At 48.1% G+C, this 25,411-nt stretch overlaps 1 protein-coding gene across 2 annotated transcripts in view; it reads right to left on the bottom strand.

The window, feature by feature from the left end:
* Positions 1 to 25,411, bottom strand: part of LOC144824366 (alanine--tRNA ligase, mitochondrial-like) — a 259,848-nt gene that overhangs the window by 86,739 nt on the left and 147,698 nt on the right. The window lies entirely within an intron of this gene.

The following is a 25,411-nucleotide window of genomic DNA, read 5'->3' as shown; positions in this document are numbered from 1 at the left end:
CAAGCCATGTATTTCCTGGACCGGAATCAAGCATCCTAGGACCGGTTTCTGGCTATCAGCCGTCTTCAGCCAGGATAGCTTGACTCCAGTGGTGTGTAGAGCATGGGACTCATGTCTGAGCGTGCCCATCCCACTCGGGGTGACAAATACAAAACAACAGTTGATGGACAGAATGCAGAACAATGTCATACATTCACCCCAGTACAGAGATCTGGGCCTAAATCCATCGATTTTTTGCACTCCACACCACCCCAGTTCAGACATGGCCATATGCAAACCAGCCTTGACCCTGTGCCTCATGGGAACAGTCCAGCCCGAACTGCCAAGCCATGTCTTTCCTGGACCGGAATCAAGCATCCTAGGACCTGTTTCTGGCTATCAGCCTTCTTCAGCCAGGATAGCTTGACTCCAGTGGTGTGGAGAGCATGGGACTCACGTCTGAGCATACCCATCCCACTCGGGGTGACAAATGCAAAACAACAGTTGATGGACAGAATGCAGAACAATGTCATACATTCACCCCAGTACAGAGATTTGGGCCTTAATCCATCATTTTTTTACTCCACACCACCCCAGTTCAGACATGGCCATATGCAAATCAGCCTTGACCCTGTGCCTCATGGGAACAGTCCAGCCCGAAGTGCCAAGCCATGTCTTTCCTGGACCGGAATCAAGCATCCTAGGACCGGTTTCTGGCTATCAGCAGTCTTCAGCCAGGATAGCTTGACTCCAGTGGTGTGTAGAGCATGGGACTCATGTCTGAGCGTGCCCATCCCACTCGGGGTGACAAATACAAAACAACAGTTGATGGACAGAATGCAGAACAATGTCATACATTCACCCCAGTACAGAGATCTGGGCCTAAATCCATCGATTTTTTGCACTCCACACCACCCCAGTTCAGACATGGCCATATGCAAACCAGCCTTGACCCTGTGCCTCATGGGAACAGTCCAGCCCGAACTGCCAAGCCATGTCTTTCCTGGACTGGAATCAAGCATCCTAGGACCTGTTTCTGGCTATCAGCCTTCTTCAGCCAGGATAGCTTGACTCCAGTGGTGTGGAGAGCATGGGACTCACGTCTGAGCATACCCATCCCACTCGGGGTGACAAATGCAAAACAACAGTTGATGGACAGAATGCAGAACAATGTCATACATTCACCCCAGTACAGAGATTTGGGCCTTAATCCATCATTTTTTTACTCCACACCACCCCAGTTCAGACATGGCCATATGCAAATCAGCCTTGACCCTGTGCCTCATGGGAACAGTCCAGCCCGAAGTGCCAAGCCATGTCTTTCCTGGACCGGAATCAAGCATCCTAGGACCGGTTTCTGGCTATCAGCCGTCTTCAGTCAGGATAGCTTGACTCCAGTGGTGTGGAGAGCATGGGACTCACGTCTGAGCATACCCATCCCACTCGGGGTGACAAATGCAAAACAACAGTTGATGGACAGAATGCAGAACAATGTCATACATTCACCCCAGTACAGAGATTTGGGCCTTAATCCATCATTTATTTACTCCACACCACCCCATTTCAGACATGGCCATATGCAAATCAGCCTTGACCCTGTGCCTCATGGGAACAGTCCAGCCCGAAGTGCCAAGCCATGTCTTTCCTGGACCGGAATCAAGCATCCTAGGACCGGTTTCTGGCTATCAGCCGTCTTCAGCCAGGATAGCTTGACTCCAGTGGTGTGGAGAGCATGGGACTCACGTCTGAGCATACCCATCCCACTTGGGGTGACAATTGCAAAACAACAGTTGCTGGACAGAATGCAGAACAATGTCATACATTCACCCCAGTACAGAGATCTGGGCCTAAATCCATCGTTTTTTTGCACTCCACACCACCCCAGTTGAGACATGGCCATATACAAAAATCAGCCTTGACCCTGTGCCTCATGGGAACAGTCCAGCCCGAACTGCCAAGCCATGTCTTTCCTGGACCGGAATCAAGCATCCTAGGACCGGTTTCTGGCTATCAGCCGTCTTCAGCCAGGATAGCTTGCCTCCAGTGGTGTGGAGAGCATGGAACTCACATCTGAGCATACCCATCCCACTTGGGGTGACAATTGCAAAACAACAGTTGATGGACAGAATGCAGAACAATGTCATACATTCACCCCAGTACAGAGATCTGGGCCTAAATCCATCGTTTTTTTGCACTCCACACCACCACAGTTCAGACTTGGCTTATGCAAATCAGCCTTTACCCTGTGCCTCATGGGAACAGTCCAGCCCGAACTGCCAAGCAATGTCTTTCCTGGACCGGAATCAAGCATCTTAGGACCGGTTTCTGGCTATCAGCCGTCTTCAGCCAGAATAGCTTGACTCCAGTGGTGTGGAGAGCATGGCACTCACGCCTGAGCGTACCCATCCCACTCGGGGTGACAAATGCAAAACAACAGTTGATGGACAGAATGCAGAACAATGTCATGCATTCACCCCAGTACAGAGATCTGGGCCTAAATCCATCGTTTTTTTGCACTCCACACCACCCCAGTTCAGACATGGCCATATGCAAATCAGCCTTGACCCTGTGCCTCTTGGGAACATTCCAGCCCGAACTGCCAAGCCATGTCTTTCCTGGACCGGAAACAAGCATCCTAGGACCTGTTTCTGGCTATCAGCCTTCTTCAGCCAGGATAGCTTGACTCCAGTGGTGTGGAGAGCATGGGACTCACGTCTGAGCATACCCATCCCACTTGGGGTGACAATTGCAAAACAACAGTTGCTGGACAGAACGCAGAACAATATCATACATTCCCCAGTACAGAGATCAGGGCCTAAATCCATCATGTTTTTGCACTCCACACCACCCCAGTTCAGACATGGCCATATACAAAAATCAGCCTTGACCCTGTGCCTCATGGGAACAGTCCAGCCCGAACTGCCAAGCCATGTCTTTCCTGGACCGGAATCAAGCATCCTAGGACCGGTTTCAGGCTATCAGCCATCTTCAGCCAGGATAGCTTGACTCCAGTGGTGTGGAGAGCATGGGACTCACGTCTGAGCATACCCATCCCACTTGGGGTGACAATTGCAAAACAACAGTTGCTGGACAGAATGCAGAACAATGTCATACATTCACCCCAGTACAGAGATCTGGGCCTAAATCCATCGTTTTTTTGCACTCCACATCACCCCGGTTCAGATATGGCCATATACAAAAATCAGCCTTGACCCTGTGCCTCATGGGAACAGTCCAGCCCGAACTGCCAAGCCATGTATTTCCTGGACCAGAATCAAGCATCCTAGGACCGGTTTCTGGCTATCAGCCGTCTTCAGCCAGGATAGCTTGACTCCAGTGGTGTGGAGAGCATGGGACTCACGTCTGAGCGTGCCCATCCCACTCGGGGTGACAAATGCAAAACAACAGTTGATGGACAGAATGCAGAACAATGTCATACATTCACCCCAGTACAGAGATCTGGCCCTAAATCCATCATTTTTTTGCAATCCACACCACCCCAGTTCAGACATGGCCATATGCAAACCAGCCTTGACCCTGTGCCTCATGGGAACAGTCCAGCCCGAACTGCCAAGCCACGTCTTTCCTGGACCGGAATCAAGCATCCTAGACCGGTTTCTGGCTATCAGCCGTCTTTAGCCAGGATAGCTTGACTCCAGTGGTGTGGAGAGCATGGGACTCAAGTCTGAGCATACCCATCCCACTCGGGGTGACAATTGCAAAACAACAGTTGATGGACAGAATGCAGAACAATGTCATACATTCACCCAGTACAGAGATCTGGGCCTAAATCCATCTTTTTTTGCACTTCACACCACCCCGGTTCAGACATGGCCATATGCAAATCAGCCTTGACCCTGTGCCTCATGGGAACAGACCAGCCCAACTGCCAAGCCATGTCTTTCCTGGACCGGAATCAAGCATCCTAGGACCGGTTTCTGGCTATCAGCCGTCTTCAGCCAGGATAGCTTGACTCCAGTGGTGTGTAGAGCATGGGACTCACATCTGAGCATAGCCATCACACTCGGGGTGACAAATGCAAAACAACAGTTGATGGACAGAATGCAGAACAATGTCATACATTCACCCCAGTACAGAGATCTGGGCCTAAATCCATAGTTTTTTTGCACTCCACACCACCCCAGTTCAAACATGGCCATATGAAAATCAGCCTTGACCCTGTGCCTCATGGGAACAGTCCAGCCCGAACTGCCAAGCCATGTCTTTCCTGGATCGGAATCAAGCATCCTAGGACCGGTTTCTGGCTATCAGCCGTCTTCAGTCAGGATAGCTTGACACCAGTGGTGTGGAGAGCATGGCACTCACGCCTGAGCGTACCCATCCCACTCGGGGTGACAAATGTAAAAACACCAGTTGATGGACAGAATGCAGAACAATGTCATACATTCACCGCAGTACAGAGATCTGGGCCTAAATCCATCATGTTTTTGCACTCCACACCACCCCAGTTCAGACATGGCCATATACAAAAATCAGCCTTGACCCTGTGCCTCATGGGAACAGTCCAGCCCGAACTGCCAAGCCATGTCTTTCCTGGACCGGTATCAAGCATCCTAGGACCGGTTTCTGGCTATCAGCCATCTTCAGCCAGGATAGCTTGACTCCAGTGGTGTGGAGAGCATGGGACTCACGTCTGAGCATACCCATCCCACTTGGGGTGACAATTGCAAAACAACAGTTGCTGGACAGAATGCAGAACAATGTCATACATTCACACCAGTACAGAGATCTGGGCCTAAATCCATCGTTTTTTTGCACTCCACACCACCCCAGTTCAGACATCGCCATATACAAAAATCAGCCTTGACCCTGTGCCTCATGGGAACAGTCCAGCCCGACTGCCAAGCCATGTCTTTCCTGGACCGGAATCAAGCATCCTAGGACCGGTTTCTGGCTATCAGCCGTCTTCAGCCAGGATAGCTTGACTCCAGTGGTGTGGATAGCATGGAACTCACGTCTGAGCATACCCATCCCACTCGGGGTGACAAATGCAAAATAACAGTTGATGGACAGAATGCAGAACAATGTCATACATTCACCCCAGTCCAGAGATCTGGGCCTAAATCCATCGTTTTTTTGCACTCCACACCACCCCAGTTCAGACTTGGCCATATGCAAATCAGCCTTGACCCTGTGCCTCATGGGAACAGTCCAGCCCGAACTGCCAAGCCATGTATTTCCTGGACCAGAATCAAGCATCCTAGGACCGGTTTCTGGCTATCAGCCATCTTCAGCCAGGATAGCTTGACTCCAGTGGTGTGGAGAGCATGGGACTCACGTCTGAGCATACCCATCCCACTTGGGGTGACAATTGCAAAACAACAGTTGCTGGACAGAATGCAGAACAATGTCATACATTCACCCCAGTACAGAGATCTGGGCCTAAATCCATCGTTGTTTTGCACTCCACACCACCCCAGTTCAGACATGGCCATATGCAAACCAGCCTTGACCCTGTGCCTCATGGGAACAGTCCAGCCCGACTGCCAAGCCATGTCTTTCCTGGACCGGAATCAAGCATCCTAGGACCGGTTTCTGGCTATCAGCCTTCTTTAGCCAGGATAGCTTGACTCCAGTGGTGTGTAGAGCATGGGACTCACATCTGAGCATAGCCATCACACTCGGGGTGACAAATGCAAAACAACAGTTGATGGACAGAATGCAGAACAATGTCATACATTCACCCCAGTACAGAGATCTGGGCCTAAATCCATAGTTTTTTTGCACTCCACACCACCCCAGTTCAAACATGGCCATATGAAAATCGGCCTTGACCCTGTGCCTCATGGGAACAGTCCAGCCCGAACTGCCAAGCCATGTCTTTCCTGGATCGGAATCAAGCATCCTAGGACCGGTTTCTGGCTATCAGCCGTCTCCAGTCAGGATAGCTTGACACCAGTGGTGTGGAGAGCATGGCACTCACGCCTGAGCGTACCCATCCCACTCGGGGTGACAAATGTAAAAACACCAGTTGATGGACAGAATGCAGAACAATGTCATACATTCACCGCAGTACAGAGATCTGGGCCTAAATCCATCATGTTTTTGCACTCCACACCACCCCAGTTCAGACATGGCCATATACAAAAATCAGCCTTGACCCTGTGCCTCATGGGAACAGTCCAGCCCGAACTGCCAAGCCATGTCTTTCCTGGACCGGTATCAAGCATCCTAGGACCGGTTTCTGGCTATCAGCCATCTTCAGCCAGGATAGCTTGTGGAGTTCTGGACTTTTTGGTTCTGTCCAGAGGTGTCAGGGATAACACCCGAAGACCCCGGAGTTCTACCTGTCTCGGTGCACAAACAAACAGAAACACGGGCTTCTCGATGGTGGCGTCAAAGACCAAAGGTTTATTACTGCAGGGACACAGAAGTCACAGAAACTGCACACGGGCAGTGTCTAGGAGCCTGTTCAATTTGTACAAAGAGGGTTACTCCTTAAATACTAAATATTCTGCTCGGGGCAAATTCTTTACATGTTACCACAATTCTAAACATTCGTGTCTTAAACAATAAATATTTGGCGTTGCACAGGAATTGTCAACAGTATCTGATGTCGAAACATTACGAATGAGGGGTTCCCACTATTCCATCATAATCCCATGTCAATTTCTCATTCAAGACCCGGACCGCCTCATCGTAAATTTCGTTACCTCCCCCTAATAAAAGCCCAGAAGGAAAGGAGCAGAGCCAGGTGCAGAAGAAAGAAAGACAGGATAAGAGATGTTTGTGGGTCGTAAATGGGCATGGTTACCAGCTTCGGCCGCCTAATCATGATCAGGCCAACGAACACAAGAACCAGTATAGCAGGACTGGCCTCAGGCTGGGCAGGCAGTTCTTGCCGAGTCATGCTGCCACAGCGTTGCTGGCCTAAGGTGCACGTGTCCCTCGCAAGGTGAATCGCCGGCTAAAGCCTACGTGTCCTTAGATGAAAAGAGGTCATTGCGTGTCCATTGACTATGTGAGGGCAAGGAATACAAAATGGCTTCCGTGTTCTAAGATGGATGCCACGGGTAGATCAGAAATGTGTTCATAACAGGAGTGCTCTTGCTCGTAGCATAGCGAAAACACCAGGATATACTAAATGGATCATTTGCGGTTCACTGATACCAAAATCATGTGTTTACGACAATAATGAAAACACGGGTTAAAATCGTCACGGAACCTCAGACCCTCCTTTTGCCCTTACATAGGCAATTACTCAGTCTATGTCAGAATCTAACTCTATGCTCATTAGGTCAGTGACATGTTGTTGCACCATCATCCTGTCCCGTGCCTTTTCTCCTAATGTAGGTGGTTTTCTGAAACAGGTTGCAGCACAGAGACTACACAGAGCGGGACCACATTGGATAATAAGGCAGCACGAGAACAGAAATACTAGGATGGCGCCAATGACCATCAGGACCTTCCATCCCCACGCTGATACCAGAGTCCAAAACCACTCCATGAAGGACCAGTTTCCCTTGTCTACGTGTATAGAGTCGGAAATCTTGTGTAGCTTAGAGATCGCTTCATAGACAGTTGGAGCATTATTGGGAATAAAAACACAGCAGCTTGATTGGATCATTCTGCATACCCCACCTCGATCTGCAAGTATTACGTCTAGAACCATTCGGTTCTGCAACGTCATGAGACGATCCGCCTGAAGCTCAGCTGTTAAGTTACTAAGGGCACCAGCCGTTTCTGTAATAGTAGATTCAACTACCCGTGTTAGTTGACGTAGATTTCTACTATTGGCCATAGGCCCCCAAAACGGAAGGAAACCTTTGAAGAAGTCTCCAGCTTCCTGACCAGCGGTATCTTCCTTGCTGAAGACACCTCTTGCTACTCTGGTCTTGTGATAATCTGAAGAAGCAGTGTATGTCGGAGGTAACAATCGAGCAATGTAACATGAACCTGAAAAGTCAGCAGGCAGCCATGTATATGCTCTGTCCTGACAGATGAAGTAGGTACCTCTAGCAGTAAGGAAGGCAGGGGAGGAGTTAGATGGAAATACGTAAGTCTCAACGCACTCACTCCTCCCTAGCTGAGCTCTCAGATTTCTCCCATTTCCTTGCAAACAGACCTGACCTCGGTGAGGCACGACCCAAACTGAAGTGGAGCTTTTACGCTTGCTTTCTCCCAAACTAAGGCGATACTCTGTAGAGTTCCAACTTAAATACACCCGTAATTCATCTCTAGGGTAAGATGGAGTATTATTGACGTCTTTAATCATGTCAATAATTCCCTGGACTAAAGCTTTGTTGGCTGAGTTGTATTTAATGGACCGTGGTGGACGCGGAGGATAGGTCTCAAGGGCATATGAAAAAATGGTCTGAAAGGCCTGAAATGATCCATTATAGCTAAAAGGCAAGACTAGATAGGGAATGCCTTTATCCATAGTGTGAGGTATCAAGCCACACACCCAGCAGTCTGTAGTATTAACTACCAGTTGGTGTTGATGCAAGAGCTGTACAAATGTATTGTTAATAAATTCTGAGCATCGAGCTTGTTCGTGTTCAGGAAATGAGTGAAAAGAATGCATAGAAGAAACCGTGGAAGTAGTAGGATCAAGGGGAGGTACTGTAGTTACTGGCATAAAAATCAAATGTACACCAAAGACGATTCCACCCACCAACGTTATCAAAACAATAAAAAATGTAACTGCACATTGCATTAGAAAGCATTTGCTGTGAAGTATTCTGTACAGTCTATTTCTGCGAACATAAATTACATTCTTTCTTTGCAGCTCAGGAAGCTCCATCTTCTACGACCGTTCGCGACCACTGATGATGTGTACGTAGATGAAAATGCCTCTATCAGCCCTGGGAGTTCCCAGAACTAACAGAAAGATCGACCTTATGTCTGACCCCCGCAGATTCAACTAGGCACACAGCCACGACCCTACGGCTACCCAGACGGCAAGGCAATTTTAAAACAAAAAGAAAAAATACAAAGTATTAGCAAACTTCCTGGCTGGAGGCAATGTATAGAAAATTCAGATCTGAAAATAGGCAGTTTCCTGCTTTATTTGTCCATATTGCGAGGCCGCAGATTGTATCTCAGTTTTGCAGGAGCTGTCTGGTCTGGAAACAATGTATTTTCAGCCGACGTTGCAATGTTCACATTTGCAGATGGCAAATGTTCAGGGTTCAAAAGAGCAGTTTCAGGAGGAGAGTCAGAGTTTGATGTATCCGTGATCAGTTCTGCATCACTGAAAGGTATGAACCTGGGGACTTGTTCTGTTTCAGAAGTACCGATTCCTTTCTTTACCCAGTTGTCGTAAGGAAGTGGCAGAGGCACACGTTTGACGTGTGTCGTATGGATCCAGTTCTTCCTTCCGGCCACACGAATAGCAGTTCTCGTTGCTAGTAAGACTTGAAAAGGGCCAATGAATCTGGGCTGAAGATTTTTCGTTCTTGCAAAATTTCTAATGACCACCTGGTCACCCGGTTTCAGCTGATGGCCTGGACTCTCCGGTGGCTTTGGCAATGCATCGAAAACCTGTTGGTGAATAAGACTCAATTTAGCAGTCAAGTCGAAAAGGTAATCAATTAACATTGGGTATTCCAGCTGCTTGAATTCTTTTGGTCTAGGTACCCCCCAAACATTTGCAGGACGACCAAAAACTATTTCATATGGACTAAGCCCTACTCTAGAATGTACAGTTGCTCTTGTTGATAGCAAAGCCAAAGGCAGTGCATCTGGCCAGGGCAAACCCGTGGATTCTTGTATCTTAGCAAGTTTCAGTTTAAGGGTGCCATTGTAACCCTCGACTAAACCCGCGGACTGGGGATGATTCGCACTATGAAACTTCTTTCTAATCCCTAGGCCGGTACACACACTCTGCATAACTTTCCCTACGAACTCATTTCCGTTATCTGACCATACAATCCGTGGCATTCCGTATCTGGGGAAGTATTCTTTAAGAAGAATTTTGGCAGTGGATAAGGCAGTATTGTCCTTTAGCGGGTATGCTTCGATCCATCTGGAGAAAGCACAAACTACCACTAGGACGTACTTTAGGTTATTACAACGATCCATGTGAATGAAGTCTAGCTGGATCACTTCAAAGGGGCAGGAAGGAGGAGCGAAATGACCTGCAGGTGTGGGGATTCCCTTGCCAGGATTATGCATCAAGCATACCATACAATTTCTCACCACTCTCTCTGCACACTTATTAATCCCATCATTCTTCCAGACTGGGGCCAACATCTTACAAATCCCTTTAGAACTGATGTGCGCTGCTCCATGTGCCATCGTTACTACTGCAAGCACATACGCATCAGGCAACATCCAACGCTGTTGTTCCGACAAATCAATCCAACACCCACTCGAGTCCAATTTACCCGTGCTCTCTCTCCATGCAAGTTTTTCCTCCTCAGTCGCCTCTTTCTGAATTTCTTTCACGCTTTCCACTGTGTCTTCACACATTCCAGACTCAGAAATCCATCTTGCAGACGTTGAAACATACATTCTACTCATCATGTTTCTAGCTGTCTGTTTTGCAGTCTCATCGGCAAAAGCATTCCCACGACCAACATCATCCGCGATTGCTTTATGAGCACTGCATTTCACAATCGCAACTTCAGTCGGCAAGGTTAGAGATTCCAACAAGTCATTAACTAGCTGACCATGTTGAATCTTAGTCCCATGGGACGTAATGAAACCTCTCTCTTTCCACAAACGGCCAAAACTATGGGCCACGCCGAACGTGTACTGACTATCTGTGAACACATTCACTCTCTTTCCCTTAGCTAAAACGCACGCTCTTGTTAGCGCGATCAATTCTGCAGCCTGGGCAGAATTCTGACTCACTCTTGCAGTCTCCACAATCGTACTCAAGGTCGTTACTGCATAGGCAGCAGTCACATCACCATTCTCCAATTTAAAGCAAGACCCATCAACATACAGCGTGCCATCTGGATCTGATAACGGAGTGTCTTTTAGATCAATTCGTCCTTTTGTTTCTTCCTCAGTTTTGAAACAACAGTCGTGTGGTTCGGAATCACTCGACTCTTGGCTAGTCGGCAACAATGTTGCTGGATTCAATACATTGCATCTCTTGATCTGAATGTGACTAGCTAACAGTGTCAGTTCATAACCTGATAATCTAGCACTGGTAAGGTGCTGCGTCTTGGTTCGGTTCATGAGTGTATCCACAGCATGAGGAACCATGACCACTAGCATGTTGTTCATTACTAAACCAGCAGATTGTCGAATGGAAACTGCAGCTGCGGCTGTAGCTCTCAAGCAACTAGGCAATGCTCTGGCTACCGGATCTAACGTTGATGAAAAATACGCACAAGGGCGTTGTTTATCACCAAATTTCTGTGTCAAAACACTCAATGCACAACCTTCTCTCTCGTGGACATAGAGCGTGAATGGCTTACTGTAGTCGGGTGTACCCAATACAGGTGCTGAACACAGTGCATTTCGCAATTCAGAAAAACTCTGCTGACATTCTGCAGACCATGGTACCGGACTCGGAACACCTTTCCCAGTCAAGGCTACCAATGGTTTTGCTAAAAGAGAAAAATTTGGGATCCATTGCCTACAATATGAGGTAATACCTAAAAAGGCACGTACTTCTCTCTGCGTGCTAGGAACATTCATCTGTGTAATTGCTTTTATTCTCTCTGGGGTCAACTTCCTTCCCTCCTTTGACAAGAGATGACCTAGGTAGGTCACTTCTTGGCAGCAGTATTGCCTTTTTGAAGGTGACACCTTGTGATTCAAGTCTGACAAGTGATGCAATAAAGAAATTGTAGCTGTTTTGCAAGTTTCCTTGTCATCGGCAGCCACTAGAAGATCATCAACATATTGTATTAAAGCAGAACCAGGAGGAAGTACGAAGGAATCTAACTGGCTTTTTAATGCTTGACTGTAAATGGATGGGCTTTCACAATAGCCTTGTGGAGCGCGTTTAAACCTGAAGCTTCGTCCTCCTAGAGAGAAACCGAAGATATCTCTGCTTTCCTTGGCTATCGGAATGCTGAAAAAGGCATTTTTCAAGTCGACAACCGAAAACCATGCTGCTGTAGCAGGAATCAACGTTAACAATGCAGTAATGTCTGGAACCACAGGAAACTGTGGAATCACAATTTTATTAACCTCTCTAAGATCAATTACAAACCTATATACTGGAGGTTTTGTTGGGTCAGTTCGTTTCAAAATAGGTAGTACAGGACTATTACAGACATTACCTCTAGTCTCTTCTATAACGTCCTTTTTGATCAGATCTTGTACTATCAGTAGGAGCGCACGCTCACCTTCACTAGAGATTCTGTATTGTGGAATTCGTGGAAGTTTGACATTTGCTTTCAAAGTTACTACATAGTGTGGAATTTCCAATAGACCTACATCATTAGGACCAGTCGCCCAAAGAGTATCAGGGAGTGAACGCAGCTCTGGTGGGAGCGCATCCATCGACAAGTACATCGGAGAGATTATTCTTTTACCCAACGTAAGCTGTACTCCTGCTGGAGAACAGTACAATGTCGCGTACAGGCGTTTTAACAAGTCTAAACCAAGCAGATTTTCGTTACAACCTGTCGTCAAAATCAGGGGTGCTTTCAATTGACAGGGTCCAACAGAAATAGACAAAGGACCAGAAACCGGATTATGAACAGGGGCGCCCGAAAAACCTACTGAAACGTTTGTTGAGCCAGACAAAGGTGCGCCAGGGAGTTTCGCATGTATGATAGAACTTTTTGCTGCACCAGTATCCAACAGAAACGGTTCGACTATACCTGATGTTGCTACTGCGACATAAGGCCCACTCTGATCTACTGGAACTGATACTACTCCCTCTCTTTGTCCATGGCTGTCCTAGTACTCACTTTGCTGAACTTCCTCACTAGCTTCATAATAGTCTTCAACATGATACTGTGGAGACCTATTCTGTTGGGCAGATTGTCCATTTCGCTGGTCGAAATAATTAGAAGGGCGATCACTTGTCTGCGGAGGCATAGCACCTCGTCCTCGACCTCTAGAGTTTTGCATAGAACTACCACGACCTCTCTGAGCAGCCGCAGTATTATTTTGCGTTCGAACTGGACACTCACTTTTGTAATGACCTTCCATTTTGCAATAAGCACATTGATTCCATTGGTATTGTGGCCTTTGAAAATTATAATCCGTTCTTTGATATGACCCTTGCTGCATGTTAGTCTGATTCGTGCGAGGCGGATATGCTTGCTGTAAAAGTACTTTAGTTTTTAGATCTTTCGTCTTTTTATCTGTTTTTTCTTTCTCCTCTTTATCCCTATTTTCATAGTACTGGGCAGTCGCAAGTATTTGCGCAGTCGTAGAGACAGCCCACGCACTTTCAGAATTCTTTAATTTACCACTAAGTTCTGGCAACAGATTGTGCACAAATTTATCAACAAATAATCTCTGGCCTCCTTCTGTGCTCATATCCTGACCACTATGATCCACGAAAGTTTCCTCGAATCTTGTGAAAAAGTCGGAGACGCTTTCGTCTTTCTTTTGTTTGCACGCGGACAATTTGTCCCAGTTAACGCGCAATGCTGGCATTAGGGTTTTCATTAAATCGATTATTCTACCAGGTAAATTAGCAATTAATGGTTCAGGTTTGGAACCACCTATTTGTTGACCATCCGCTGCAATTATAGCTGCCCAGTCACCACCTAGGGCAACTGGATGATTCTCTTTACGAATTTTAGCCCAAATTGGTTGCGGTACTACATTACCAAATAGCAGATCTATGTCAGCAAGATTCAATACACAAGCGTCAACTGTTTGAGCCAACTCTTTGTAGTACCCTGCAGGATTTTTACGCGGATCTGGCAAGGCCTGTTTCACTGCTAATACTTCAGCTCGCTTCCATGGAATATGTATCCATACTCTCTGGAATTGGGCCGGAGCGGCTGCAATACCAAGGTTTACATTAGCTTGCACAGCTTCACGCCAAATTGGTGGAACCTCTCTCATTGGGTATTGACGATTTTGTTTCGTACCACGTTTCTCTAACTCTCTTGGTGAACGAAGGGATGGGTCATTCCTATAACTTAAAATCAGTTCCATCGCTTCTTTTATATTTTGACCGACTATCATACCTGCAGCAAACTCTTTCTGAACATTAATTAATTCTCCTAGATTTGATTCAGGGTCATCCTCTTCCAATTCCTCACGTAGAAGGAAACACATTTCATCGAACACATATCGTTGTGTCGGTTCATTCCATTGCATAAATGTATCTAATACATCTTGTACATTATATCTTCCAACTTTTGAAACCCATCTAAGAGCAGTGGAATCTAGTATTCCTCTTTCTTCAGTACTGGGAAGCTGACTACGTCTCTGTACAGAGTCAGAGGTAGGAGTCTTAATCAGAGTTTTATAGAAGGGAGATAGAATATTAGAGACAGAATCAGTGATTCTCCGACGAACAGAAAGTGGAGTCATAATATTAGCAGAAGCAGTAAATAGAGTAGCAGTTGGAACAGATAGATCAGAAACAGTAGGAGTAGCAGGCAAAATAGCTTGTGAACTAGCAGGTGTGAGCGACACAGGCATAGGCAAAGAAGCCGGCAACCCTGGAAGAGGGGTTGTCAAAGGAACATTAACATTGACCACAGGAGGTACAGGAACTTGATTCAGGGGAGCGGGAACAGGGACACCAGGTTGTCCAGCAACCGGTAATTGAACATTCGGTATAGGTGGAGCCGTAGCACCCTGTGCATACGGTGGGGGTGATCGTAACAAGTAAGACAACAGGGGATCCTTTTCAGGGTCCTCTACTATCTTAGCCGTACTCGATGACAAAGCAGGATAGCACTTGTCTATCGCTAAATTACGTTCTCTATTGGCCACCTCCATTGCCTTCTCAGACTCGTTGAGTTGCAGCTGCTTAGCAGACTGTTCTAAAGTCAACTCTTGCTCTTTTTGTTCTTTCTTCAACTTTTTAATTTCTTTCTGTTTAGATTCTTTTCGCCAATAACGGAAAGAATCAAACATTGCCGGCCGGGCTTTCTTCTTAAACAACCTTCTTTCTAGATTATCGAGAACTTCAGGTTCAAAACTACCATGTAGTGGCCAACTAAGGACACCATCTTTCTCTGTATAGTGGATCCATACCTCGTTATAAGAGATAGGGCCCACACCAAACTTGCAATATAGATCATAAAGGGGAGTTCCAATCGGAGGAACCAAACACGAGTCCTCCAACTGGGAATCACTGTTGCAACTAAAACAAGACAACATACAATTTTTCCGACTTACCATTTTATAATCCGGAACACAAAACAAACAAGACACAAACAGAAAAGATGCGCACTCGAACCAAGAACTTAGGCCTACCAGAACTGACAAATGTATCGATACCTGAACTGAACAGAATGATTATCGTAACCAGAATAACCAGTGATAATCTTACAGAACTGAACTGAACTGAGAACTAATTCAAACAGGAGCAACCCTCACAAAATACTTAACTGAGGCACTGAAGACGTCACCAAGGAGAAACCCGTCACGTCTCGCCGTACTAAGGACTGCACCTCGGGTCCAAGACAGGGCGACGGTCAAGGCAACGGACCACTGCAGCCGTCTGAACGGGAACCCTCGTGGAAGAGAACGTTGGGCCACTTTTGCGATATGCCGGGATCGATGAAGTGGGGCGCCTCCCTCTGAAATCTTCACACGAAGCTCCTCGAACTCTTCAGGCTTCTGGACTGGTACCGAATGACGTCGCCCCACGTTGGGCGCCAATTGGAGTTCTGGACTTTTTGGTTCTGTCCAGAGGTGTCAGGGATAACACCCGAAGACCCCGGAGTTCTACCTGTCTCGGTGCACAAACAAACAGAAACACGGGCTTCTCGATGGTGGCGTCAAAGACCAAAGGTTTATTACTGCAGGGACACAGAAGTCACAGAAACTGCACACGGGCAGTGTCTAGGAGCCTGTTCAATTTGTACAAAGAGGGTTACTCCTTAAATACTAAATATTCTGCTCGGGGCAAATTCTTTACATGTTACCACAATTCTAAACATTCGTGTCTTAAACAATAAATATTTGGCGTTGCACAGGAATTGTCAACAGTATCTGATGTCGAAACATTACGAATGAGGGGTTCCCACTATTCCATCATAATCCCATGTCAATTTCTCATTCAAGACCCGGACCGCCTCATCGTAAATTTCGTTACCTCCCCCTAATAAAAGCCCAGAAGGAAAGGAGCAGAGCCAGGTGCAGAAGAAAGAAAGACAGGATAAGAGATGTTTGTGGGTCGTAAATGGGCATGGTTACCAGCTTCGTCCGCCTAATCATGATCAGGCCAACGAACACAAGAACCAGTATAGCAGGACTGGCCTCAGGCTGGGGAGGCAGTTCTTGCCGAGTCATGCTGCCACAGCGTTGCTGGCCTAAGGTGCACGTGTCCCTCGCAAGGTGAATCGCCGGCTAAAGCCTACGTGTCCTTAGATGAAAAGAGGTCATTGCGTGTCCATTGACTATGTGAGGGCAAGGAATACAAAATGGCTTCCGTGTTCTAAGATGGATGCCACGGGTAGATCAGAAATGTGTTCATAACAGGAGTGCTCTTGCTCGTAGCATAGCGAAAACACCAGAATATACTAAATGGATCATTTGCGGTTCACTGATACCAAAATCATGTGTTTACGACAATAATGAAAACACGGGTTAAAATCGTCACGGAACCTCACTTGACTCCAGTGGTGTGGAGAGCATGGGACTCACGTCTGAGCATACCCATCCCACTTGGGGTGACAATTGCAAAACAACAGTTGCTGGACAGAATGCAGAACAATGTCATACATTCACCCCAGTACAGAGATCTGGGCCTAAATCCATCGTTTTTTTGCACTCCACACCACCCCAGTTGAGACATGGCCATATACAAAAATCAGCCTTGACCCTGTGCCTCATGGGAACAGTCCAGCCCGAACTGCCAAGCCATGTCTTTCCTGGACCGGAATCAAGCATCCTAGGACCGGTTTCTGGCTATCAGCCGTCTTCAGCCAGGATAGCTTGCCTCCAGTGGTGTGGAGAGCATGGAACTCACATCTGAGCATACCCATCCCACTTGGGGTGACAATTGCAAAACAACAGTTGATGGACAGAATGCAGAACAATGTCATACATTCACCCCAGTACAGAGATCTGGGCCTAAATCCATCGTTTTTTTGCACTCCACACCACCCCAGTTCAGACTTGGCTTATGCAAATCAGCCTTTACCCTGTGCCTCATGGGAACAGTCCAGCCCGAACTGCCAAGCAATGTCTTTCCTGGACCGGAATCAAGCATCTTAGGACCGGTTTCTGGCTATCAGCCGTCTTCAGCCAGAATAGCTTGACTCCAGTGGTGTGGAGAGCATGGCACTCACGCCTGAGCGTACCCATCCCACTCGGGGTGACAAATGCAAAACAACAGTTGATGGACAGAATGCAGAACAATGTCATGCATTCACCCCAGTACAGAGATCTGGGCCTAAATCCATCGTTTTTTTGCACTCCACACCACCCCAGTTCAGACATGGCCATATGCAAATCAGCCTTGACCCTGTGCCTCTTGGGAACATTCCAGCCCGAACTGCCAAGCCATGTCTTTCCTGGACCGGAAACAAGCATCCTAGGACCTGTTTCTGGCTATCAGCCTTCTTCAGCCAGGATAGCTTGACTCCAGTGGTGTGGAGAGCATGGGACTCACGTCTGAGCATACCCATCCCACTTGGGGTGACAATTGCAAAACAACAGTTGCTGGACAGAACGCAGAACAATATCATACATTCCCCAGTACAGAGATCAGGGCCTAAATCCATCATGTTTTTGCACTCCACACCACCCCAGTTCAGACATGGCCATATACAAAAATCAGCCTTGACCCTGTGCCTCATGGGAACAGTCCAGCCCGAACTGCCAAGCCATGTCTTTCCTGGACCGGAATCAAGCATCCTAGGACCGGTTTCTGGCTATCAGCCATCTTCAGCCAGGATAGCTTGACTCCAGTGGTGTGGAGAGCATGGGACTCACGTCTGAGCATACCCATCCCACTTGGGGTGACAATTGCAAAACAACAGTTGCTGGACAGAATGCAGAACAATGTCCTACATTCACCCTAGTACAGAGATCTGGGCCTAAATCCATCGTTTTTTTGCACTCCACATCACCCCGGTTCAGATATGGCCATATACAAAAATCAGCCTTGACCCTATGCCTCATGGGAACAGTCCAGCCCGAACTGCAAAGCCATGTCTTTCCTGGACCGGAATCAAGCATCCTAGGACCGGTTTCTGGCTATCAGCCGTCTTCAGCCAGGATAGCTTGACTCCAGTGGTGTGGATAGCATGGGACTCACGTCTGAGCATACCCATCCCACTTGGGGTGACAAATGCAAAATATCAGTTTATGGACAGAATGCAGAACAATGTCATACATTCACCGCAGTACAGAGATCTGGGCCTAAATCCATCATGTTTTTGCACTCCACACCACCCCAGTTCAGACATGGCCATATACAAAAATCAGCCTTGACCCTGTGCCTCATGGGAACAGTCCAGCCCAAACTGCCAAGCCATGTCTTTCCTGGACCGGTATCAAGCATCCTAGGACCGGTTTCTGGCTATCAGCCATCTTCAGCCAGGATAGCTTGACTCCAGTGGTGTGGAGAGCATGGGACTCACGTCTGAGCATACCCATCCCACTTGGGGTGACAATTGCAAAACAACAGTTGCTGGACAGAATGCAGAACAATGTCATACATTCACCCCAGTACAGAGATCTGGGCCTAAATCCATCGTTTTTTTGCACTCCACACCACCCCAGTTGAGACATGGCCATATACAAAAATCAGCCTTGACCCTGTGCCTCATGGGAACAGTCCAGCCCGAACTGCCAAGCCATGTCTTTCCTGGACCGGAATCAAGCATCCTAGGACCGGTTTCTGGCTATCAGCCGTCTTCAGCCAGGATAGCTTGCCTCCAGTGGTGTGGAGAGCATGGAACTCACATCTGAGCATACCCATCCCACTTGGGGTGACAATTGCAAAACAACAGTTGATGGACAGAATGCAGAACAATGTCATACATTCACCCCAGTACAGAGATCTGGGCCTAAATCCATCGTTTTTTTGCACTCCACACCACCCCAGTTCAGACTTGGCTTATGCAAATCAGCCTTTACCCTGTGCCTCATGGGAACAGTCCAGCCCGAACTGCCAAGCAATGTCTTTCCTGGACCGGAATCAAGCATCTTAGGACCGGTTTCTGGCTATCAGCCGTCTTCAGCCAAAATAGCTTGACTCCAGTGGTGTGGAGAGCATGGCACTCACGCCTGAGCGTACCCATCCCACTCGGGGTGACAAATGCAAAACAACAGTTGATGGACAGAATGCAGAACAATGTCATGCATTCACCCCAGTACAGAGATCTGGGCCTAAATCCATCGTTTTTTTGCACTCCACACCACCCCAGTTCAGACATGGCCATATGCAAATCAGCCTTGACCCTGTGCCTCTTGGGAACATTCCAGCCCGAACTGCCAAGCCATGTCTTTCCTGGACCGGAAACAAGCATCCTAGGACCTGTTTCTGGCTATCAGCCTTCTTCAGCCAGGATAGCTTGACTCCAGTGGTGTGGAGAGCATGGGACTCACGTCTGAGCATACCCATCCCACTTGGGGTGACAATTGCAAAACAACAGTTGCTGGACAGAACGCAGAACAATATCATACATTCCCCAGTACAGAGATCAGGGCCTAAATCCATCATGTTTTTGCACTCCACACCACCCCAGTTCAGACATGGCCATATACAAAAATCAGCCTTGACCCTGTGCCTCATGGGAACAGTCCAGCCCGAACTGCCAAGCCATGTCTTTCCTGGACCGGAATCAAGCATCCCAGGACCGGTTTCTGGCTATCAGCCATCTTCAGCCAGGATAGCTTGACTCCAGTGGTGTGGAGAGCATGGGACTCACGTCTGAGCATACCCATCCCACTTGGGGTGACAATTGCAAAACAACAGTTGCTGGACAGAATGCAGAACAATGTCATACATTCACCCCAGTACAGAGATCTGGGCATAAATCCATCGTTTTTTTGCACTCCACATCACCCCGGTTCAGATATGGCCATATACAAAAATCAGCCTTGACCCTGTGCCTCATGGGAACAGTCCAGCCCGAACTGCAAAGCCATGTCTTTCCTGGACCGGAATCAAGCATCCTAGGACCAGTTTCTGGCTATCAGCCGTTTTAGCCAGGATAGCTTGACTCCAGTGGTGTGGATAGCATGGGACTCACGTCTGAGCATACCCATCCCACTTGGGGTGACAAATGCAAAATAACAGTTGATGGACAGAATGCAGAACAATGTCATACATTCACCCCAGTCCAGAGATCTGGGCCTAAATCCATCGTTTTTTTGCACTCCACACCACCCCAGTTCAGACATGGCCATATGCAAATCAGCCTTGACCCTGTGCCTCATGGGAACAGTCCAGCCCGAACTGCCAAGCCATGTATTTCCTGGACCAGAATCAAGCATCCTAGGACCGGTTTCTGGCTATCAGCCGTCTTCAGCCAGGATAGCTTGACTCCAGTGGTGTGGAGAGCATGGGACTCACGTCTGAGCGTGCCCATCCCACTCGGGGTGACAAATGAAAAACAACAGTTGATGGACAGAATGCAGAACAATGTCATACATTCACCCCAGTACAGAGATCTGGCCCTAAATCCATCATTTTTTTTGCAATCCACACCACCCCAGTTCAGACATGGCCATATGCAAACCAGCCTTGACCCTGTGCCTCATGGGAACAGTCCAGCCCGAACTGCCAAGCCATGTCTTTCCTGGACCGGAATCAAGCATCCTAGACCGGTTTCTGGCTATCAGCCGTCTTTAGCCAGGATAGCTTGACTCCAGTGGTGTGGAGAGCATGGGACTCAAGTCTGAGCATACCCATCCCACTCGGGGTGACAATTGCAAAACAACAGTTGATGGACAGAATGCAGAACAATGTCATACATTCACCCAGTACAGAGATCTGGGCCTAAATCCATCTTTTTTTGCACTTCACACCACCCCGGTTCAAACATGGCCATATGCAAATCAGCCTTGACCCTGTGCCTCATGGGAACAGTCCAGCCCAACTGCCAAGCCATGTCTTTCCTGGACCGGAATCAAGCATCCTAGGACCGGTTTCTGGCTATCAGCCGTCTTCAGCCAGGATAGCTTGACTCCAGTGGTGTGTAGAGCATGGGACTCACATCTGAGCATAGCCATCACACTCGGGGTGACAAATGCAAAACAACAGTTGATGGACAGAATGCAGAACAATGTCATACATTCACCCCAGTACAGAGATCTGGGCCTAAATCCATAGTTTTTTTGCACTCCACACCACCCCAGTTCAAACATGGCCATATGAAAATCAGCCTTGACCCTGTGCCTCATGGGAACAGTCCAGCCCGAACTGCCAAGCCATGTCTTTCCTGGATCGGAATCAAGCATCCTAGGACCGGTTTCTGGCTATCAGCCGTCTTCAGTCAGGATAGCTTGACACCAGTGGTGTGGAGAGCATGGCACTCACGCCTGAGCGTACCCATCCCACTCGGGGTGACAAATGTAAAAACACCAGTTGATGGACAGAATGCAGAACAATGTCATACATTCACCGCAGTACAGAGATCTGGGCCTAAATCCATCATGTTTTTGCACTCCACACCACCCCAGTTCAGACATGGCCATATACAAAAATCAGCCTTGACCCTGTGCCTCATGGGAACAGTCCAGCCCGAACTGCCAAGCCATGTCTTTCCTGGACCGGTATCAAGCATCCTAGGACCGGTTTCTGGCTATCAGCCATCTTCAGCCAGGATAGCTTGACTCCAGTGGTGTGGAGAGCATGGGACTCACGTCTGAGCATACCCATCCCACTTGGGGTGACAATTGCAAAACAACAGTTGCTGGACAGAATGCAGAACAATGTCATACATTCACCCCAGTACAGAGATCTGGGCCTAAATCCATCGTTTTTTTGCACTCCACACCACCCCAGTTCAGACATCGCCATATAAAAAAATCAGCCTTGACCCTGTGCCTCATGGGAACAGTCCAGCCCGAACTGCAAAGCCATGTCTTTCCTGGACCGGAATCAAGCATCCTAGGACCGGTTTCTGGCTATCAGCCGTCTTCAGCCAGGATAGCTTGACTCCAGTGGTGTGGATAGCATGGAACTCACGTCTGAGCATACCCATCCCACTCGGGGTGACAAATGCAAAATAACAGTTGATGGACAGAATGCAGAACAATGTCATACATTCACCCCAGTCCAGAGATCTGGGCCTAAATCCATCGTTTTTTTGCACTCCACACCACCCCAGTTCAGACTCGGCCATATGCAAATCAGCCTTGACCCTGTGCCTCATGGGAACAGTCCAGCCGGAACTGCCAAGCCATGTATTTCCTGGACCAGAATCAAGCATCCTAGGACCGGTTTCTGGCTATCAGCCGTCTTCAGCCAGGATAGCTTGACTCCAGTGGTGTGGAGAGCATGGGACTCACGTCTGAGCGTGCCCATCCCACTCGGGGTGACAAATGCAAAACAACAGTTGATGGACAGAATGCAGAACAATGTCATACATTCACCCAGTACAGAGATCTGGGCCTAAATCCATCTTTTTTTGCACTTCACACCACCCCGGTTCAGACATGGCCATATGCAAATCAGCCTTGACCCTGTCCTCATGGGAACAGTCCAGCCCGACTGCCAAGCCATGTCTTTCCTGGACCGGAATCAAGCATCCTAGGACCGGTTTCTGGCTATCAGCCTTCTTCAGCCAGGATAGCTTGACTCCAGTGGTGTGTAGAGCATGGGACTCACATCTGAGCATAGCCATCACACTCGGGGTGACAAACGCAAAACAACAGTTGATGGACAGAATGCAGAACAATGTCATACATTCACCCCAGTACAGAGATCTGGGCCTAAATCCATAGTTTTTTTGCACTCCACACCACCCCAGTTCAAACATGGCCATATGAAAATCAGCCTTGACCCTGTGCCTCATGGGAACAGTCCAGCCCGAACTGCCAAGCCATGTCTTTCCTGGATCGGAATCAAGCATCCTAGGACCGGTTTCTGGCTATCAGCCGTCTTCAGTCAGGATAGCTTGACACCAGTGGTGTGGAGAGCATGGCACTCACGCCTGAGCGTACCCATCCCACTCGGGGTGACAAATGTAAAAACACCAGTTGATGGACAGAATGCAGAACAATGTCATACATTCACCGCAGTACAGAGATCTGGGCCTAAATCCATCATGTTTTTGCACTCCACACCACCCCAGTTCAGACATGGCCATATACAAAAATCAGCCTTGACCCTGTGCCTCATGGGAACAGTCCAGCCCGAACTGCCAAGCCATGTCTTTCCTGGACCGGTATCAAGCATCCTAGGACCGGTTTCTGGCTATCAGCCATCTTCAGCCAGGATAGCTTGACTCCAGTGGTGTGGAGAGCATGGGACTCACGTCTGAGCATACCCATCCCACTTGGGGTGACAATTGCAAAACAACAGTTGCTGGACAGAATGCAGAACAATGTCATACATTCACCCCAGTACAGAGATCTGGGCCTAAATCCATCGTTTTTTTGCACTCCACACCACCCCAGTTCAGACATCGCCATATACAAAAATCAGCCTTGACCCTGTGCCTCATGGGAACAGTCCAGCCCGAACTGCAAAGCCATGTCTTTCCTGGACCGGAATCAAGCATCCTAGGACCGGTTTCTGGCTATCAGCCGTCTTCAGCCAGGATAGCTTGACTCCAGTGGTGTGGATAGCATGGAACTCACGTCTGAGCATACCCATCCCACTCGGGGTGACAAATGCAAAATAACAGTTGATGGACAGAATGCAGAACAATGTCATACATTCACCCCAGTCCAGAGATCTGGGCCTAAATCCATCTTTTTTTGCACTCCACACCACCCCAGTTCAGACTTGGCCATATGCAAATCAGCCTTGACCCTGTGCCTCATGGGAACAGTCCAGCCCGAACTGCCAAGCCATGTATTTCCTGGACCAGAATCAAGCATCCTAGGACCGGTTTCTGGCTATCAGCCGTCTTCAGCCAGGATCGCTTGACTCCAGTGGTGTGGAGAGCATGGGACTCACGTCTGAGCGTGCCCATCCCACTCGGGGTGACAAATGCAAAACAACAGTTGATGGACAGAATGCAGAACAATGTCATACATTCACCCCAGTACAGAGATCTGGCCCTAAATCCATCATTTTTTTGCAATCCACACCACCCCAGTTCAGACATGGCCATATGCAAACCAGCCTTGACCCTGTGCCTCATGGGAACAGTCCAGCCCGAACTGCCAAGCCATGTCTTTCCTGGACCGGAATCAAGCATCCTAGACCGGTTTATGGCTATCAGCCGTCTTTAGCCAGGATAGCTTGACTCCAGTGGTGTGGAGAGCATGGGACTCAAGTCTGAGCATACCCATCCCACTCGGGGTGACAATTGCAAAACAACAGTTGATGGACAGAATGCAGAACAATGTCATACATTCACCCAGTACAGAGATCTGGGCCTAAATCCATCTTTTTTTGCACTTCACACCACCCCGGTTCAGACATGGCCATATGCAAATCAGCCTTGACCCTGTGCCTCATGGGAACAGTCCAGCCCGACTGCCAAGCCATGTCTTTCCTGGACCGGAATCAAGCATCCTAGGACCGGTTTCTGGCTATCAGCCTTCTTCAGCCAGGATAGCTTGACTCCAGTGGTGTGTAGAGCATGGGACTCACATCTGAGCATAGCCATCACACTCGGGGTGACAAATGCAAAACAACAGTTGATGGACAGAATGCAGAACAATGTCATACATTCACCCCAGTACAGAGATCTGGGCCTAAATCCATAGTTTTTTTGCACTCCACACCACCCCAATTCAAACATGGCCATATGAAAATCAGCCTTGACCCTGTGCCTCATGGGAACAGTCCAGCCCGAACTGCCAAGCCATGTCTTTCCTGGATCGGAATCAAGCATCCTAGGACCGGTTTCTGGCTATCAGCCGTTTTCAGCCAGGATAGCTTGACTCCAATGGTGTGGAGAGCATGGGACTCACGTCTGAGCATACCTATCCCACTCGGGGTGACAATTGCAAAACAACAGTTGATGGACAGAATGCAGAACAATGTCATACATTCACCCCAGTACAGAGATCTGGGCCTAAATCCATCGTTTTTTTGCACTCCACACCACCCCAGTTCAAACATGGCCATATGCAAATCAGCCTTGACCCTGTGCCTCATGGGAACAGTCCAGCCCGAACTGCCAAGCCATGTCTTTCCTGGACCGGAATCAAGCATCCTAGGACCTGCTTCTGGCTATCAGCCTTCTTCAGCCAGGATAGCTTGACTCCAGTGGTGTGGAGA

The sequence above is a fragment of the Lissotriton helveticus genome, chromosome 3_1 (genome assembly GCF_964261635.1).
Source record: "Lissotriton helveticus chromosome 3_1, aLisHel1.1, whole genome shotgun sequence".
NCBI classification, from domain to species: domain Eukaryota; kingdom Metazoa; phylum Chordata; class Amphibia; order Caudata; family Salamandridae; genus Lissotriton; species Lissotriton helveticus.
This window is presented reverse-complemented; position numbering and strand designations above follow the sequence as displayed.